The sequence below is a fragment of the Berghia stephanieae genome, chromosome 2 (assembly GCF_034508935.2).
Source record: "Berghia stephanieae isolate SIO BIC M18660-M18661 chromosome 2, UCSD_Bste_1.3, whole genome shotgun sequence".
In the NCBI taxonomy this organism is placed as follows: domain Eukaryota; kingdom Metazoa; phylum Mollusca; class Gastropoda; order Nudibranchia; family Aeolidiidae; genus Berghia; species Berghia stephanieae.
In genome coordinates, this window is record NC_088361.1 from 27,294,075 (window position 1) to 27,308,537 (window position 14,463).

The 14,463-nt window shown below is 36.8% G+C and overlaps 1 protein-coding gene across 9 annotated transcripts in view; it reads right to left on the reverse strand.

Moving 5' to 3' along the window:
• Positions 1-14,463, reverse strand: part of LOC144964606 (secretin receptor-like) — a 239,275-nt gene that overhangs the window by 196,648 nt on the left and 28,164 nt on the right. Inside the window, exon 1 of one of the 9 annotated variants that reach the window (XM_078899074.1) lies at positions 2,704-2,827. The exons of the other annotated variants lie outside the window; for them this stretch is intronic. The gene's annotated coding sequence lies outside the window, so the exon portion shown is untranslated. Of the gene's footprint in view, positions 1-2,703; positions 2,828-14,463 lie in introns of those variants that run through there. 9 annotated transcript variants of the gene reach the window in all.

The following is a 14,463-nucleotide window of genomic DNA, read 5'->3' on the forward strand; positions in this document are numbered from 1 at the left end:
CTCCATTCCTCCCTGTCTCTTGCTTTTTCAAACAGCTCTTGGATTGTTAGGTTGGTGAAGCCCTTCAGTTGGTCTATGAGTGTTTTTCTTTGTCTCCCCCGGGCGCGTTTACCAGGTATTTTTCCACAACTTGCCAGGTATTCATTCTTATCTTTCCTTACTATGTGTCCGAAAAAGGATAGTTGTCGATCCACTATTAAGGGCATTAGTTTCCTTTGTTGGTATGTTTGTTTTAGCACTTCTTCGTTCGTTTTGTGTGCGGTATACGATATTCTCTGCATCCTTCTCAAGCACCACATTTCAAAAGCTTCAATGTTCTTTTGTGTTTCTGCATTTGTAGTCCAGCTTTCGCATCCGTAGAACAAGATTGGCCACACGTAGCACTTCAAGACTCGGAATCTAATCCCGAACGACATCTGTTTGTTTTTCAAAATGTTTCCCAGGTCCATGAAGGCCTGTTTGGCTTGAGTTATTCTTGCTCGTATGTCTCGGTTACATCTTCCATCTGTTGTCACTATTGAACCTAGGTATTTAAAACTTTCTACGTTGGTAAGCTGCTCGCCGTGAATCGTTATATTGCAGGTGTTGTTGTTTTCGGGGTTTTTCTGTATTACCATGCATTCTGTTTTGGTGATATTCACTTCCATTCCCTTGGCTTCACTATCTACTACCACTTTGTCAACAATCTTTTGAAGTTGGATTTCTGATGTTGCAATGAGTACCGTATCGTCTGCGTATCTTATATTATTTATGTTGTGACCTCCTACTTTTATTCCCTCCATATTATTTATGCCCCTCATGATTGTTTCTTGGTATAGATTAAACAGATCTGGTGAGGCAACACACCCTTGACGGACTCCTTTCTTAATAGGAATGGAATTTCCTGTAGAGTTTCCGATTTTGATAGATGCCTGCTGGGTGTAGTATAATGTTTGCATGAGTCTGAGGTCTTTCTCATCAGCGCCAATGGAGTGCAGTTGTTTTAGTATTTAGTATTTAGTATATGTTTACTATTATTGAAATAACATCTGAGTACACTTTAGGTCAAATCAGAGTTAACCCAATTATATTTACTTTGCCATCAAAGTCGAAATACTAACAATTACGTTTCACGGATGCCATTCACTGCCTTTATACTATTGAATATGAATGGCTTTTTAAAATTACTCTTTTCATTTGACAGTCTCCTCAACATAGAAAATTCTGAACACATATTTTATAACACGCATCTTCAAAAATTGAAATTCGTTAGAAAATACACTAAACCAACTCATTATTTTCTAGTTCAAAGCAAGTGATTTTTTTTTCACAACGTTAGTTCCATATCGTTTGTAACTTTCAATACATACTTTACGAGTACAATATGTATTCTTCTTCTTCTTCTTCTCCTTCTTCTCCTTCTTCTTCTTCTTCTTCTTCTTCTTCTTCTTCTTCTTCTTCTTCTTCTTCTTCCTCTTCTTCTCCCTCTCCTCTTCCTCCTCCTCCTCCTCCTCCTCCTCCTCCTCCTCCTCCTCCTCCTCCTCCTCCTCCTTTCCTTCCTCCTCTTCCTCCTCTCCTCCTCCTCCGCCTTCTACTACTACTACTACTACTACTACTACTACTACTACTACTACTACTACTACTACTACTACTACTACTACTACTACTACTACTACTACTACTACTACTACTACTACTACTACTACTACTACTACTTCTTCTTCTTCTTCTTCTTTTGCTGCTGCTGCTGCTGCTACTACTACTACTATTACTTAAGCTATTACTAACAAAAGAAGAAGAAGAAGAAGAACGAGGAGGAGGAAGAGGAGGAGCAGGAGGAGGAGGAGGAGGCGGAGGAGGAGGAGGAGCAGGAGGAAGAGGGGGAGAAGGGGAGGAGGAGATGAAGATGATGATGAAGAAGAAGAAGAAGAAGAAGAAGAAGAAGAAGAAGAAGAAGAAGAAGAAGAAGAAGAAGAAGAACAAGAAGAAGAAGAAGAAGAAGAAGAAGAAGAAGAAGAAGAAGAAGAAGAAGAAGAAGAAGAAGAAGAAGAAGAAGAAGAAGAAGAAGAAGAAGAAGAAAGAAGAAGAAGAAGAGAAGAGAAGAAGAAGAAGAGAAGAAGAAGAAGAAGAAGAAGAAGAAGAAGAGAAGAAAGAAGAAGAAGAAGAAGAAGAAGAAGAAGAAGAAGAAGAAGAAGAAGAAGAAGAAGAAGAAGAAGAAGAAGAAGAAGAAGAAGAAGAAGAAGAAGAAGAAGGAGAAATTATAATATATATTGATATTTAATACTCACCCACAATTGTATAATCCAATTTGACATAAATCGAAGCAGTCGGCTGATTCAGCATGAGCAATTATTCATAAACGTACAACCATTGACAGGAGAGTCAAGAGATATAGAAAGATCAAGACAGAGAGAGAGAGAGAGAGAGAGAGAGAGAGAGAGAGAGAGGGAGGGAGGGAGGAAGGGAGAGAGAGAGAGAGAGAGAGAGAGAGAGAGAGAGACAGAGCGACCTTGGAATTGTACGAGTACTAATGAAATAAACTGTAAAATGGATATCCCTCAATAAACTATATCAAAGCATACAAGAAATTAATGTTTTAGACACAAATCCCTCATCAGGTAAATCTATCCACAGAAAAATTGCATAGTCTCTTTTGTTTCTATTGCTGATGAAGGGTCTCTGCCCGTAATTAATTATTGAAGGGTATTGATTTTCTATAATTACTCGTAAAATATGCAAAATGTTTGAGATTGGTGGAACCAACTCCTACGAAAATTTGTACAGATTCTCTGAACCAGATTGACATGTCACAAGTTCCACCCCATAAAATAGTAATGATAATAATAATGATTGCAAACAGAAACCTTTCATGCCATTTAGGCACATTCTCGTATAGGCCACCACCCCTCACCTATTCACCTCACAAATTGGGTATGGAATCGTGAACTCGCTTGCAGTTTGAAACTAATTCTCGAACACGACCCTCGGTAAACGCGTTCGAAAATCATGTATAAAACCTAATAAATTCATGTTATAAGGTAAATAACCGCTTCGAATGATATCAAGTCATTTAAATGATACCCAGAACTTTCATGAAATAGCAGCGAGAAAATGACTTGAAAAAGGCACAATCGCTTTTGAATTGTCACACGAAGAAGTCTAACATCACTTTCGCCGCCCCCCCCCCCCCCCCCCCCCCCCCCGATAAAGTCTAGAATAATAAGGATAACTTCAGATAACTTCAGTAATATCTGTAGAAATAGATCGGTGTCGACTACCAATTATTAGTAAATGGCAATTGATAGAAAAGTAAGTCTTGCTCACCGCACAAACGTCATCCTTCGATTATTCGTTTTAGTTTGCAAACGCAGATATCCTCAAACGATATTCGAATACTTCGATGCGTCCGTCCGTTGCAACGTTAAAGGGGAAGCATGGACGATAAAAGTCGCATAACGGAATTGTGTACACAGCCACTTTCGCATTGTCGTATTGAACTGAGTGTTGATTCTACTTCTACTTTGCGTGACTCGTGTCAGGGAAGGGGGGGGGGGGGGATATATGATTGTACGATACACTACAAAGCTAATTTGTCATTCCTAGCACGAAGTAACATTGAAATATATCTTAAAGAAATGATAAAATATATTATATGCTTTCGTAAAAGACTTGGTGGTAAAAGGTCGTTTTTGTAACAATTTGACACTAAATATATCAATATTAGGTTATTTTTCCAACTGTGAAAGGCAAGATGGTCAATGAGATATAGTATTGCGCTTTTTTATCGGAGGACCCTAATTCAACCCCCAATGAAGGCAACTATTTTTCCTTGAGCAAGAAACGTAACCCAAATTGCTCAATTTGCATTTCCGCACTACCGATGAAGACCGGGATATCTTGGTCTAAAGAAAAACTGAGACGGAATAAATGGAACTTTATGTTACATTTTACCTGTTAATTTATATATTCATTCATTTATTCATATTCTTTGGCTTGAGAAATGAACTATGATTTTTCTTTTTAAAAACGAGATATGGCATCAAAAGAAATCCTTGAATAGCTTCTCGGAGTGTCGAAATATAAGTGTGGGCAACGTAGATACATTGTCCACACTTCTTGTCACTACAAGAAGATTTTCCTGCAATAGGGAAGAAAATAGTGATGTCAAAAGAACGGGTTCCTATTTCATTTGAAAACACTCTTCCGGAGGACTGGCGTATACCTTGTGTAATTCATGTTCTGGTGTCAGAATGATGGTATATTATTTTCCAGTCGAAATATATTTTGGTTGTCAATAAAGATCATCCATCCTTGCTCTTTTAAGTCCCGTGATCATAAAAATCTGCACATACATCGTGTTACTGAAATAGTAATGTCACCTTTATGTAAACTATCATTTAATAGTACTCCGAAGGACTGGTTACATAATACATACTCCCAATGATTTATGAACCAAAAGAGTAGAGGGTTTGATGTCTTCCTTATTATTATCGTGCCAGTTGGTGTTGTATTATCGAAAATTGAAATAAGAATAGATTTGTATTACAAGATCTTCTACGAGTGTCATTTTGTGTGAGATCATAAATTCCTCATTAAGTCAAGATAGCTGTGGTGCCAAAGTTGTGTCAACCCAATGAAAATTGCTTCTTTCACTTTTTTTTATAATGGCGGCGCTCTTACACGCAAGATTTTGTAAACGTTAGTACTTGAAATTCGAAGAAATAAATAATATCAAATTGAATTAATAAAAACTCCAATTTAATTCACGAAGACAAATAATGTGAGCGTTTCGGGTTTCCAGTATGTCAACAAAACACGAGGGATGAAACACTAAAAACAAATGATAAAGCACACCAGATTTACTAGTATACCAAAAAGCAGCGTTCAATAGAGAAAATAATGTTCAATGTGCATCTTGTATTGCAAATCTATTCTTTAAAAAGATAAGGTTTGGGGTTAACATTGTTCTGTACAGCCCATGTTTAATATTTGCCAACGAGCACGGAATTACTGGTAAATCTAAAAATTATAAAACTATTTTTAGATTGATATACGAGTAACTTGTAATTATTTTAAAATTAAGGGTAATTCTAACGCCCGTCGACTCAAAGTACGTATTGATAGACTAGTGTTCTATCCAAAGGATAGCAAGTAATTGCCAGCAACCAATCAACAGTTTATGAAACCGCAATAAAGCAGGGCTTCATTGCCTTTTCGATTAATGTCTTATCAAGATGAAAGTAACTTGTTTAATGCCATAGAAAATGAGATAAACAAAGTATCTGTGGGCCTTAATATTCTTTATGATTGCTTTTCCAATTACTTTAAATTTGAGGGAGGAAAACATGGTGACCACAATTACACACAGAAGTCACGAACATGGGTGGTTAACGCTGTCTGGGTCACTGGCAAGACGCGGTGCTTCGATAAGTATTAGCCATCGATTACCTGTTACCCTCTAGATAGCATGATGGGCAACATCATTGATCGCCTCGCAGACTCAAACACATACACACACACATTTACATACATACACACACATTCAAACACACAAAAACTCAAACACACATTGATACACAAAAACACAGAAGCACTCAAACACACACTCACTCAACACACACAAACACACACACAACCTAAAACACACAAGTACACAAACAAACACACACACACACACACACACACACACCGATTGAGTTGAGGGAAAGGATTTGGCCTAAAAGTCTGGAAAGACTAAGGGATTAGTGCCGAGTACCTAGAATCGATGCCACAGAACGCCATATCCCGATTGTGTTATTTAACCCTTTAACGGCAAGACTCGCGTACTATGTCGAGGTGATTAAGATGTTAAAATTAATGTTCATGTTTTATTTTAATATGAAAGTTAGGTAATGTGTAGATATGTTTTATTGTAATGGTAGGCATAATCTTTTAAAACGACCGTGAATATCAAAATCTGACCATTCATTTTAATCACTTCTACTACGTTTTCTTCTTCATAGTTTGGGTAACCAGCTAGCACTGTACCATGTTGTATGCGCTCAGAACGGCCAGGAATCGTTCATGGCTTGGTGCTGCCACGTTTCATTATTTTTTATTCTTTATTTTTATTTAATTTTTATTTTTTTTTTTTTTTGTAAAATTCAGAACATTATCTTGAAATAAAAATTATTTAGTGCTTTTCCTTATGAAGTGGGACGAACAAATGGAACCCACCACCTAAAAACGGTATGATGTTGGGATAAACCAGATTCAAAAAAAAAAGGAAGTGTTTTGTTTGCTTTTTTTTTGTTATTGTCTTTTTGTTTTTTTTTTTCTTTGTTTTTTTTTTTTGTTTTTTTTTTTTGGTTTTTTTTGGGGGTTTTTTTGTTGTTGATGGGAACGTTGTAAATATTAACCAAAAAAAAACCAACGAGGCATAATGTACTCCACCAATTGACCCATAGGGTGTATTTTAAGCCCTGTTAAATCCAGGATATGAAATGTCGTGAAGTTTCGTGTGTCATGAAAAAAAAAACATATTAGATATTTACAGTTGATTAGTACAAAGGTTTTATCAAATATTGACAAGGACAAAAAAATCACAGTAACATATTTTATAAAAACACACGAACACTCGCACACACACACATCCACAAACACACACAAACACACACACACACACACACATACCTGCCTACATACAAGAGCATAATATAATAATATTGATAAGTTGATGAAACGACTTCCTAACATCCTGGTTAATACAGTCAACTTCTCATAAGTCGTTGTCCATATATTATAACCAGCCACCCATATGTTCACTTTTTTGAGTCTTAACCACTACTAGCATCATCATTAGCATATTATTTCAAAATAATTTGGTCAGAAAACTTTCATGACATATAATAATAACACACACACACACACACACACACACACAGAGATATATAAATTATATATATAATAATATATATACATATATTAAAACGACACCCGAAATATCTAAAACATTATACCAGAGACTTCTTTTAAGTCTCAAGTTTAAGAATTTTTGTCAAGTTGGTAGACGACTGTAATGAAAACATTAGAATATGATGTCGAACTTTTATGGCCAAAATTGTAAAGGGTGGTTTACCAGGATACATCAGAACCATAGATATACGCCCTGCCCGTAGTTGATTGACATCTGAGGTCAGAACTTAGTTCATTTGTTCCATTATCACTTTTACGGACTCAAAACCCTTCCTTTTTCCAACAACAGGTGGCCCCAAAACCGTCCACGCCCCAAATCCATTCGCTTAAGAGTAGAGCACGTAGAATCCAGGGAAAGCTCTTTACGCTTCCAGTCAGGACAAAGGTTTTATAGAAAGACTTTCCATGAAGAATGTCATGTCAAAATGTAGACATAATGAAAATAACATTATTGCTTTACATTTACATCGCCTTTCAAAAATGCCCATCCTATATGCCCTTATTTTGACGTGCTAAAGTAACACATTGTTTTGTTGATTTCATTGGCAGATTCTGTCATTAAATATGGCGCTTTGAAATTAAAAAGTTTTTTTTCTTCTGTTGAAGCATATCCCTACAAGATTTGGATCTTATAATTTGACAAAACAAGTTGTGAGTGGAAACATTACTCCAATGTTGTTACTTTTAATTGATGGGTGGGGATGAATTCAGTGGTGTGATGGTGTGTTTGTTTTGTTTTTGGTGAGGAGGAGGGGTTGTTCATTTTTTCTTTTTTTTTTTCTTTTTTCTTTTTCTTTTTTTTACTTTTTTTTTTTTTTTTTTTTTTTTTTTTTTTTTGTTATTTATCTCTTTTTGGGTTTCGTTTTGTTGTTTGTTCGACTTTTCTTGGATTTGATTTTAAATGGTGTTTAATCTCATTTGTCTTCTGATTTAAACTTTTATCTTGCTTTTTTTTATTTTGTGTTTTCTTTGATTATCGGACGTGCTATCTAAGAATTGATAATTTTGACAATTGTTGACGAGATAATTTCTTGCCAAACACGAAAAAAACACTTTATTTTTTTTTAATTTGGCCAGAAATCTTTTTACTTCTAATATCGATCGATTTAGTTGATTCCCGAAAATCTCAAGCATTATTTCTTTCAAGTCCTCTTTGAAGTCTCCGGTTTGAGAAGTTTAAACAAGATGGGAGGGGGGGGGGTAATCTATAATCTGCAGATATTTGATTTTTTTTTAATTCTAACAAAAAATCAGTTTTGCCAGACTATGATAGTATTGACTAATCTGATAACAAAACAATTCATATCGATTATCATTCTTGTTATGAGACACAATGATAGCATTCAGAATGCTTTCTCTCAATGGTTATGGGGTGATAATCTTACTTCAAATAAACCAAATCTTCCACTAAACACTCAGTGATAGCTGAGGTCCCAGACAAACGCCAACTCATGTGTTTCTAATGATTTATCTCAACTCATAAATTTCTTTTTTTTTTTTTGGGGGGGGGGGGGTTTGTTTGATTTGTTATGTGTTTTTTACATTTCTCAATGTCCTGATATAACCTTACAATGATACAAAAAGGAACGTTTATCGGTTTGTTAAACATAATTTTCTTGTAAAAGACAATTATTTCAAACATGAGAATTAAATTTAAATTACATGACAGAAACTAAACGAGCAACAGAAGTTGGAATGTAGGGATAAATGATATGGGGTATGATTCACAGCCAAACAAACCGGATAGAGAACTATGATTAAAATAAAAGGCTACGACATAGGACTAATCAAGCAGTTAATCTTACATAAAACGTTTATCATGTTTTTTGGTGTAATTTTTTTTTGAGGGGGGGGGGGGTGTTGTTGGGTATGTTTTCTTTTTGGTAGCTGTTGTTTTGGGTTTTTTTAATTTGTTTTTGTCTTTGTTTGGTTTTGTATATTTGTTTGTATTTATTTCTTTGTTTTGTTTCGCTTGATTGGGTTTTGTTTTGTTTGTTTTGTGGTTTTTTTTTTTGTTTTTTTTTTGTTGTTTTTAAAAGGTATTGGGGGGGAGGGGGATTAAATATGATATGGGTAATAAGAGTTATAAGACCCATAGATCTGGATTTACCACGGTTTCTAACGATATACTAGCATCTTATTGAAAAGATAGCAAGCATTGAATCACAAAAGGCAACTATAAATAATTTTGTCTTTGTTTTCGCAGTCAGCAGCTCACACTACTAGGACTCAAACTCATTACCGGACTCGTGCACCGTCGCAAACCCGCTCGGGAGTTTCGTCACAACCCACCGTTCTACTAGATGTTCTGCGTTTCGGGCTCTTTACCACTTTTTACCGGGTTGGACAGGTGGCAAGTCCCCACTGATGTAGTGAGCGTGCTGTCATGTTAAGCAGGTTCTCGTCAGAAGCCGATTGGCTATCACCCAATGTCTCCTCTTGCTGGTGGAAAAGCCTGGCAACTTCTCCCCCAGTTTCCAGGAGTCTATGTCCCCGCCCCCTCGAGAGATTAAATTCTTCCAAACTGACTTCCATCTCATATAAACAGCTCTGTCCGAAGTCGGGGAAGCTACGTACAAGGGTTGCCGGGACTTATTTCCACTCGAAACGTCCATTCCGCGCATGAGAGGGGTATCCCCATTCACTCTCTCTTGGATCTTATTAAGTAAGGCAGTTGTGGCATGGTCTTTGCTTCTTAGCCTTAACGTACCGAGTTCTTCTACCCAACGCATTGTTTTTCCTTGTGCAAGTTCCCTCGCCCCAGCTCAATTTGCGGCGCTGTATTGCCGCTAACGCCGGTGTTATTTCAGTCTTTCCTTGTAATAGCCCCTGAAAACGAAATTTCACCTTGGGGATGAATAAAGAGAATTAGATATTCTTATTTATATTATTATTTTTTATACAAAATTGATGATCCTGCTTGTGTTTCTTGATCGGTTGAATTTGCAAAGGATAAATGTTTATTTGTGATTGTGTTGATGCCTTATTCCTTTCTTGACTTTTCGATATCATTTCTTTTGTCTCTTGTAAAATCTTTGAACAAAGTAATAAGCTTGTAATTTAATCCTTATTTGTCGCCACTCTTGAATATACAGATAAACATAATATCAATTATCACTAAGATGCCAATGGTGTCTTCACACCCACACGAGTTATACTTAGTTGATAAAGAAAACAAGTAGCAGATAATTAATAAGGCTTTAATGGCCTACAATAACAAAACAATTTTTTTTTTCATATCTTAGCCAGACATATTTTTCATCACAATAATTCAATATATTGAGCTCGAAGACTTTCCTATGTACAGACAGAATTAAACCTCTAGGGATTGCATTCTCAATATGAGTCCCTAGAGAAATTGCCTATGCAGATGATGTAGATTTTATTGGATCAACACCAGCAAATATAGACATCATACAAAATACCCTCATGAAATATAACCGCCAAGTCAATGCCAATAAAACCGAATTTACAACAATATCGAGGAACAAAGAGGAATGGAAAAGAACAAAGAAAGTCGGCTCACTAATTGGAGACACCGAGGATGTACAAAGATGAAAACAGCTATCAAACGCCGCATTCAGTAAACTCACCAATGTATGGATTAGAGGTGACAAAATAAAGAGAAAAACCAAACTGAAACTGTACCGTGCTCTTGTAAAACCGGTACTTCTGTATAACTGCGGCACTTGGGCGTTGACAAAATCCGAAGAAGAGCATCTGGATGCCTTCCATCGCACACAGCTAAGAAGGGTACTGGACATCAAATACCCAAAAAAGATCTCAAATGAATCACTCTATAAGATCACAAAAGAAAGACCAATCTCCCTTGACATTTTACAACAACGATGGCAACTTTTCGGTCACATACTACGCATGGACAAAAACATACCAGCTAACCAAGCCATGTCGGGATATTTCCAAAAACACGGGAACCTTTTCAGAGGAAGACCGATCACAACACTCCCTGTGATCCTAAACAAAAACCTCACAACACTTGGACAAAGCATTAGTCTCATAACGGCAGGGGACCTTGAAAATCTGAGAACCCTAGCAGAGGACCGGCAATATTGGAGACACCTCACACAGGAAATACTGGAAACAGCCAAGGCGACCCGATCTTTCGGTCGAGACGCGAAAGGCATCTAAGTCAAGTCAAGTAAGTCAATTAAACCTGAGTTTTAAAACTAATCTCGGTTAAAATCTCTTTTGACATGTTTATGATGATTATATTAATGATTATGATAATAATAATGATGATGATGATATTATTACTAATAATATTATTAATAATAATAATATTAATAATAATAATAATAATAATAATAATAATAATAATAATAATAATAATAATAATAATAACGATGATGATGATGATGATGACGACGATATGATGATGATGATGATGATGATGATGATGATGATGATGATGATGATGATGATGATGATGATGATGATGCATGCATGTCGCCAGAATTTTTCAAACATCTTCGCCTATCCGGTAGCTGATCTTGCTCAAAATTGCGTTCCATCGTTACGGCACGCGATACCACACCTCATGGCAAAAGGAAGGAGGAATCGTGACGTCACACCTTCTACTCTTATGGTTCCAAATTCCTTAGTAGAAGTGTGTATGTAAACAATCCTTCGGAGGACTAATAATGAATGTGTTACATATTGTATTATAAGGTGGCATAACTATTTTAGCAGCAGGACACACGGGCAGTCTAAGGATTACAAAACGTAAAAGAGCGAGGATGGATGAGCTTCATTGATGACCTAGACTAGAAAATAAGTTGCCATCACTTTGAAACCAGAATCTCAATTATACAATGTATGTACCCAGTCCTCCGGAAGAGTGATTTTACACTTCCAATGAGATTGGAACCAGTTTTTGATGTCACACCGCTGTTCCCTATTTACCCCGTATGGAAAACTGAGCACTTACCCACCTCTAAACATCATGTCCAGAGATGGCTTGCATAACGATCTGGTCAATATATCGACTGACCACCCATCTCAAGTATCCCAAACAACAATTACTGTCTACAATTTCTATATTAACCTTTATACGGCGATATTATATTGGTACCCAAACCGGTACCATGTCGGGGTGACCCAAGAGTTTTAAAGCCAAAATGAACCAAAATACTCGAGATTTTATTTCTTGTCACTTTAGAACCGTTATTCCTTGCACTCAATAATACATGAGCTTAACTCAAGTTTCTTACTTCTCACTATAAATTCCCTTGGTACCAGGTGCTCAATGATCAAAGTGGCTCATGATATTCTCTCCAGAAGGCAATACAAACAACATTTACATTTCATACAGTGAGAGGCTCATTATTCATATTGTCTCATCATACTCAGGTGTAAAATGAGTATCTGGCCAGTCTCTGTTTTAAACAAAAGTAATTATCAAAGCGCCGTACTGGCCTCATGACAATTCATCTATCTACAATGTTCTTGTCAGCTTGAGATCTCTTGTAAAGAGTTTTTGAGCTCATCCGTGAATATTACACCATATAGAAAGCTCATTTATTTGTTCAGTATTGGCAGCCACAGTGGCATCACCAGTGTTTACTCTCTTGGTGAAGACCGAAAGATATAATTTCTAAGCCCGTCTTTGAAGGGTTAACTCTCCATGGCTGACCCACATATATCCCTTGATACTAACGACCATGAAGTGGGTAGCTCGAATTTTGTTTGTTTTCAACACAGCGAGGTAAATTTGTTTAGTAATTAATACTAACTACAACTAATGAGAGATTTTGAATAATTTAGCAGGGCTTAGAATTAAGAAGACATTTGGTTTATGTCGTGTTGAGGTATGGAGTCGATCTATAATCGGCTCTTCATTTATTTCATGGATCACACAATTTGTTTCTATTCGGCTATGTGGTCTTGTGGTATGACACTCGCTTTCGGATTGGAAGGTCCTGGGTTCGAGCTTCGCTCGGCGCATATTGAGTCCTTGGAGAAGGCACTTTACTTACATTCTTTCACCGTACCCAGGTGTAAAATGAGTACCTGGCCGTTAACAGCGTTGTCCCGGTCCGAAAAACATTGTAATATCGTCTAACACGCGTCATGTCCCGTCCTACATGTTAAATGTTGCTGTTGGCCAGGGACCCCTTGTAAAGCGCTTTGAGCACGTTTAGTGGATATTGCGCTATGTAAAAGCTAATTTTTTTTCTATTCAACGATTGAATATTTCTTGATATCGCTGTGTCTACCATGATTGTGGTTTGATTGTTTAGCGGCACGAGTGTCTCATCTTGTCACAAATGCGATTAAGCGATGTTAAACGACGTCAGTGGCCGGATGGGTGACAGTTATTGTGGAAAATATTCTGGTACCGACTTTGTGTCCTTGGGTAAGGCACTTGATACACATTACCCCTCTCGAATAAGGTGTGCGACTAAAATGTGGTTTTGTGGTATGACACTCACTTTCGGATCGGAAGGTCCTGGGTTCGAGCCTCGCTCGGCGCATAGATGAGTCCTTGGAAAAGGCTCTTCACTCACATTCTCTCACCGTACTCAGGTGTAAAATGAGTACCTGGCCGTTAACAGCGTAGTCTCTGTCGGAATAAAAAATGTATTATCGCCTACCCTTGGAATAGACCCTAGAGACAAATTTCCCCCATGGGATGAATAAAGGGAATTATGTATGTCTCGTTCTACATGTTGCGTGTTGCTGTTGGTCAAAGTCCCTTTGTAAAGCGCTATGAGCACGTTCAGTTGATATTGCGCTATATACAAGCTCAATTTTTTTAAAATTTCAATAAGTACCAGTGATGGGTGTTCTAAGATTGTTAGGAAAAAGGGCGACTGATAGGCGATTTGTTTTGTATGAAATGGAAATACGGTTCCAAATGGCTTGCCGTGAGGGAGAGGAGGCGGGGGGGGGGGGGGAATAAGTTAAATATTGTGAAGCGCAATGTGAATTGTCAATCCTTGGAAATGCTCTATATAAATATTCATATTAATGTTATGTTTTATTTAAAATAAAATAACATACATATGATATGAAATGTGAAATTCCACTTCTTCTTGAAGTCCCTGATTGGAGAGTTTTTGAAAATACGAGAGTTACTTTATTCAATCGATATTTGAAGGACGGGGTTGTTTATTTCTTTTTTTGTTTTTTTTAAATGTTTTTTTTGTTTTTTTTTTTTTTTTGTTGCGAAAATGGATTTTTGTCGGAGTGCGACAGGGAATGACAGCTTGGCCAATGTCTCAAGCACATTGTAAAAACAACATTATTATAATGATATCATCGCTACCATGTATTAAAAAAAAAACAAATTTCTTGGAAAGTTCATTTTACTTTGCGACACCATCAGTCAGGGAATTCTCTCTCAATCTTTACCGGAAGCGCTCTCATACTATTGAGTGCTTCAAGTCTAGACTGAAGACAGAATGTTTTAGATCAACTTTTCCTTAATATGTCAATATCACATGCTTCATATTTCATTGGTATCAGCCAAGGAGGGCTTTAGTATCAGCATAACTTAATTGATCATCT